Genomic DNA, 7047 nt, shown 5'->3' with positions numbered 1-7047 from the left:
CTACTCCCGTAAAGATTTACACCCTCGGAAACCCTGTACAGGGTCGCTATGGGTCGGACCCGACTCGATGGCACTTAACAACAACAACAACAACCTATACTTATGAATGTAGTACCTCAAAAAAGGGAATAAATCTTTAAGAGAGGATCACTTCTACACCCTCAGTATACAGGGTTGACAGGGATGGGTAACTTAGACATTGGCTAACCTAAATGGGGTGGGCTATAAAGGCAAGAAGTGTCTGACTTACAGGCTTTCAACAGGGAACCTAGTTCCAGACAGGGCAGGGGTAGGTAGAATATCTACTCAATGATTTCCAGGCTGGCAAAAGGAAATGGGGTAAGACTCTTGCAGTCCAACAGTAAATAATTGACATCAGGACTAACTGTGAGGGTCAGAAAGGTAAAGGTAGATATTTTTTGACAAAAGAAGGGGGGAGTGATTGATTTTGTAGTCTAGGAGTGGAGGTCCCTGGGACCATCAAGTGAGAAGAGTGGAGAGTGGGACCCTACCCAGAGAAGCAGTGATGCCAGAGATGGAGACAGAAATAATGACATGGACAGATGGAGCAGCTGGGGACACCAGACTCAGGGAGGGAGAGGGGCTATGTGCTGATGGCCGGTGGGGTGGTGGACCTTTGGGGTGTACCCTTTGGTTATTTGATGATGCATAGAGGGTATTATAATCATTGCAATGAAATGAAATACGATAGGATGAATATAAAACTGATGTTCTCCCATGTAAACCCACATAATTCACAATAAAAACTTAAAAAAAAAGAAAAGAAATGGAAAACATCAGCAGATCTTTGACAAATAAAGAGAGTCAATCAGTTACCAAAGCTTTTCATGAAAGAAAATCCCAAGCCAAATGGCTTTGTTAATTGAGTCTACCAAACATTTAAAGAAGAATGAACACCAACTCTTCTCACTCAAACACTCAAAAAGGAGGTGGAGGGAACACTTCCTAACTCAATTACTCATTCTATTACACTATTAGATTACACTACTATCAAAATCAGAAGACATCACAAAACAAAAACATACAGACTAATGGCCCTTGTTGGAAGTGCTGGTGTGGTGCTGTAGGAGAAGCCCTGGACCACAATGTTGGTTTGAACTGCCAGATTATCAGTTCAAGCTTACCAGCTTCTACTTAAAAACCCTATACATGGTCATCATGAGGCAAGACTGACTCGGCGGCACTATGTTTCTTTCTGACTGGACTCTGGCTCCTAGGGTGCCACAGACACTCATATAAATAATTCTTCTAATAGGATAAGCATTGGACTGCTAACCAAGCACATTCAGTAATGTTGACCTCAACCATCACATCACAAGTCTATTTATTCCTATCCATCAATACATGGAAGCCCTAGTTTAGCACTGTAGGATAAACACTGGACTGGTAACCACAAGGTCAGTGATTCAATGGTAACCACAGTGTCAGCAGTTCAAACCAACCAGCCATTCCTCTGAAACCCTATACAGGGTTTGAGTTGGAACCAACTCAACGGCACTTAAGAACAACAACAATATAGCCAATCATCAAGCCAGTTGCCATTGAGTGAATTCGTATTCATGATGACCTCATGTGTGTTAGAGTAGACCAATGCTTCATAGAGTTTTCAATTGTTGATTATTTATGAGTAGATTGCTGGGTTTTCTTCTGAGGCACCTCTAGGTAACCCAAACTGCCAGGCATTTTGTTAGTAGTTGAGTCCATTAAATATCCAGAGACTTCCTTCAATAAGATGATATATGATATTCATTATAACATAATATAATATAATTTATATATATATATATATATGAAAGGAAGATGATTTCATGGCTAGCTAATAGTTCAGAGAAGACTTTACATTTAAATATGGTTTGTTGTATAGAAAGGAAATTTGCTATTTAGATATGAAGAATATAGCATGTACACAGAATGGTTTTCAGAAGCAGAAAAATATAGAATCCTTTGTTACTGTAAACTGTGTTTTTATGTCTAGACTCAGAAACTATTCTTGAGAAATACAAATGGTTAACATGCTCAGCTGCTAAAGAAAGTTTGAAGGTTCCAACCCACCCAGAAACATCTCAGAAGAAAGGACTTGCAATGTACTTTAGAAAATCTAATTATCAAAGACCCTAAGGAGAATGGTGCTACTCAGACATATGTGGGGTTAACATGATTGAAATTGACTCAACAGCAACTGGTTTATCTAATTATAAGCCAGTGTGAGTAATTACTGATTGACAGTTTTTAATGGTATTTTGAAATTAATTTGTGGATTTTAATAGGAGACTGAGGAATTTGGATTGATTTTATATTCAGTGATCACACATATTCGTGGACCAGAGTCGTAGATCCCAGTGTATAACTTAGAAAAGTTAGCTAGGAAATATTCATGGACTAAATATTGAAGTGCTGGACTGTAAATGTCTCTTCAAGGGAGTGTTGCAATATTTCAGCAGATAAATGAGAACATAAACTTAGAAAAAGCAAAAGTTAAACTCTTAGTATAAATATAGCTGGTAGCATAAAGACAACAATATTAAGTAAACTCAGTATTATTCATATGAAGAGAACTGTCTTGAAAAAGATTTATGGTACTATAGAATAACAGGAGCGAGCAAGGGTGGTGTTATGAATTTAATTGTGTCCTCCCAAAATATGTGTTAGAATCGTAACACCCGTTCTTGTAAAATACAACCCTCTTTGGGAATAGGGGTTTTCTTTGGTTGCATGAATGAGGTGATATTATGGTAAGTTAGATTCTAAAATCTAATCACTTATGCATTATTAAAAGAGCAGAATATGCACAGAAACATAGGAGGGGACTTCAAAACATTTGTGGAAAATTCCATGATCTTTTAATTCAGTGTTTCCTCAAACTTTTTGAAGCTGCCCTGGTATGTGGAAGAAGACATCCTATTTAGACAGATACATAGAGCAGAACTCATGGGGTTGCTTACAAAGAAAGACTTCCCCTAAAGCTAGCAATTAGAATTTATATCCTCTAGAACTATAAGAAAATAAATTTCTGTTCTTTAAAGCCACTTAATTGTGGTATTTTTTTTTATTATAGCAGCAGTAGGTAACTAAGGTAGGTGGTGTCTTCCATCAATATGATATATAATTCAGTAGACATTTTTTGTCTTTCAATTTTTTGTGGGGAGTAACGCCCTATCCTTGCGTATTTTCTTTAATTAGTAAACATTTTTCCCTCTGGAGAGTGAAATGAAAGGTGGTTTTATTTTTATTTGTTTTGAAGCTTCAAGCCTATAACTTTGAACTCACAGTGGAGTATTTAAAATAGCACCAATCAACATAAAATTCACATTTGTAGGAGACAGCTTCAGTAAGGGCCCAGAATACTGAACTGGTAGTCCAAGGACAGGCACTTTACATAAGGACTTTGTGTATTGTCTTAAGCAAGTCATTTTGTTTCTTATGTTGTCTGTCTATCAAGTAGATATATTAATAACTATAGCCCTACCTCAATTACCTGGAGTTTTGAGAACTAAATAATGCCTGAAGAAATTTCTCTATTTTTTATAAGAAATATATGTTTTTCCCGCCTCTAAATCGATAGGGAGTAAGTAATAAAGTTGAATTGTCTGAAATCATAAAATAGGTTGATTTATATTGGACCATATTTGTACACACTTAAAAAAAGAAAATAAAAATAAAACAAAACAAAAATACCTGCCCTACAAAGGTGACAAATAACCCAGTACATCTGTATTATTGTTATGTTCTGGATCAATTTTGCCTTTGTTGTATTCCACTCATCAAATGACAACCTTGAAATGGAAGGAATTTAAAAGCCATCTAGAACTATCACCTTAGTCCACCTTCCACCATCCAGCATGCCTTCCAACTGGTGAACTAGACTCTGCTTGCCATCTCCTAATTAAGAAAAGCTCAAGTTTTCTCCCAAGGAGTCTCATTGTCTTTGAAGCACAAACAAAAAGTTATTTATAAAATGATACATTTGACTTCTCAAAGTTTCCATTTCTCCTTGGTGCCTCTGTCCTCTGCAGTCAAAGAATACATTCAACTCCTCTCATGTAAGGGAATTTTCAAAACTTTAAAAACACAATTTACAAGTTTCCTTCGATTTCATTCAGCAGGGATGCATAATAAATGCAATATTGTTTCCTAACTTTGAAAACTATATCTGTAACCAAAAGTCATGTGATGATTTCCATGAATCACTTACTGTTTGGTATGAGAGCCATGTGTCCTCTAGCTAGACTGTGTTCTTTATTCTGCCTTCATCATGTTTTGAAAGCTGCCTTGGTCTAGAGTTGTAGTAACAATTTGATTGCATAGTAAAAATACACTAGACATTAAGTCACTTGTGATACATGACTCTATTGAGACTTTTTGCTCCTTGATATCAAATTTCAAGTTGTTCAATATTATTCACCTCATTTATAATGTTGAAAATTTGACAGCTGTCCCCATTTGGACCTCACTGCCATTGCAGCTTGTCTATACTGAATATCTCTTGTACTGATACCCTTGCCAATTTCTTAAGTCAAATTTAGGTGCATTGATTTTTGTTCTTTTGAGCCCCATAGTGGTGAAGGTTATTAAGTATAGGTATGCTTGTGTACTCCTCTATTATTGTGAAATATCGCAGACTTAGATTTGAAAGTTCAATGCATCTAGGTTTGATGAAATATGACACAAAATTTATAATCCCTTTCTTTTGTTGCTGTCCTTTTTCCTTCTATGCACTTCATTGCATCCTCTCTTCTCCCTCCGCATGTAGACATTTTCTCCCCAACATCCGTGGATTTCAGCTTACGAAATTAGCAACAATGGAAACAAAATTTCTTGTCTATCTTGTTGTTGTTGTTAAGTGCTGTCGAATTGGTTCTGACTCATGGTGAGCCTTTATAGTGTTTCCAAGACACGGCTGGTGAGTTTGAACAAACAACCTTGCAGTTCAACCAAATTTATGGTCAAATGCTTATTCTGCAGCGCCACAACAGCACTCCTCTTGTCTATCTTTAAGGCTTTTATTTACCCAACACCCTGCCTGAGGTAGAAACAGTCATCAAAATGTATTACAACTCCTTCCATTGTTGTTGTTAGGTGCCATCGAGTCGGTACTGACTCAAAGCTACCTTATGCACAGCAGAGTGAAACACTGCCCAATCCTGGGCCAACCTCACTATTGTTGCCATGCTTAAGTCCATCGATACTGCCACTTGGCCAATCTATCTCGTTGGGGGTCTTCCTCTTTTTCTCTGACCTTCCACCTTACCAAACATGATATCCTTTTCTAGTGACTAGTCCCTCCTGACAATATATCCAAAGTATCAGAGACGAAGTTTGACCATCTTGACCTTTAAGGAGCACTCTGGCTGCACTTCTTCCAAAACGGATCTGTTGGTTCTTTTGGCAGTCCATGGCACTTTCATTATTCTCCTCTAACACCATAACTCAAAAGCATCAATTCTTCTATGGTCTTCCTTATTATTCACTGTCCAGCTTTCACATGCATAGGAGGCTATTGAAAATACCATGGCTTGGGTCAGGCACACCTTAGTCCTCAAGTTGACATCTTTGCTCATCAGCACTTTAAAAAGGTCTTGTGCAGCAGATTTGCCTAATGCAGTATGTCATTTGATTTCTTGACTGCTGCTTCCATGAATGTTTATAGTTGATCCAAGAAGAATGAAGTCCTTGACAACTTCAATCTTTTCTCCATTGATAAGAATGTTGTTTATTTGTCCAGTGGTGAGGATTTTTGTTTTCTTTACATTGAGATGTAATCCATACCGAAGGCTATGCTCTTTGATCTTCATCATTAAATGTTTTAAGTCCTCTTCACTTTCAGAAAGCAATGTTGTATCATCTGAATATAGCAGGCTGTTAATGAGTCTTCCTTCTATCCTGATCCCACGTTTTTCTTCATAGAACCCAGCTTCTCGGATTATTTGCTCAGCATACATGTTGAATAAGTATGGTGAAAGAATACAACCCTGTCGCACACCTTTCCGAATTTAAATCCATTCAGTGTTCCCATGTTCTGTTCGAACAACTGCCCCTTGGTCCAGGTACAGATTGCTTATGAACACAATTAAGTGTTCCGGAATACTCATACTTCACAATGTTGTCCATTGCTTGTCATGATCCACACAATTGAAAGCCTTTGCCTAGTCAATAAAGCACAGGTAAACAACTTTCTGATAATCTCTGCTTTCAGCCAAGATCCATGAGACATCAGCAATGATATTCCTCATTCCATAGCCTCTTCTGAATCTGGCTTGAACCTCTGGAAGTTCTCTGTCAATATATGCTTGCAGATGTTTCTGTATTACCTTTGTTTTTGTTGTTAAGTGCCGTGGAGTCGGTTCCGACCCATAGCGACCCTGTATAGGGTTTCCAAGCCTGTAAATATTTACGGGAGCAGAAAGCCTCATCTTTCTCCCACGGAACAGCTGGTAGTTTCGAACTGCTGACCTTGCGGTTTGCAGCCCAATTCGTAACCACTACGTTTCCAGAGCTACTTTAGTAAAACTTTATTCACATGTGATATTAAAGAGGTTGTCCGATGGTTTCTGCATTGCGTTAGGTCACCTCTCTTTGGAATGGGCACAAACAGGGATCTCTTCCCATCAGTCGGCCAGATATTTGTCTTCCAAATTTCTTGGCAGAGATGAGTGAGTGCCTCCTGTGCCACCTAACTTTCTTGAAAGGTTTCAATTTTTATTCCATCGATTCCTGGTGCCTTGTTCTTTGACAATTCCTTCAATGCACCTTGGACTTCCTCCTTCAGTATCATTGGCTCTTGAGCATATGCTGCCTCTTGAAACGATTGAACATTAACCATTTCCTTTTGGTACAGTAACTCTGTGCATTCCTTCCATCTTCTCTTGATGGTTTCTGCATCATTCAATAATTTGCCCAGAGAATCTTTCAATAACAAAAGTTGAGGCTTTAATTTTTTCTTCAGTTCCCTAGCTTGAGAAATGCTGAGCGTGTTCTTCCTTTTTGGTTTTCTGATTCCAGATCTTTGCACATTTTGTTGTAATATTT

Source organism: Chrysochloris asiatica, unplaced genomic scaffold (genome assembly GCF_000296735.1).
Source record: "Chrysochloris asiatica unplaced genomic scaffold, ChrAsi1.0 scaffold00177, whole genome shotgun sequence".
Lineage (NCBI taxonomy): Eukaryota > Metazoa > Chordata > Mammalia > Afrosoricida > Chrysochloridae > Chrysochloris > Chrysochloris asiatica.
Note: the sequence above shows the minus strand (reverse complement) of the source record.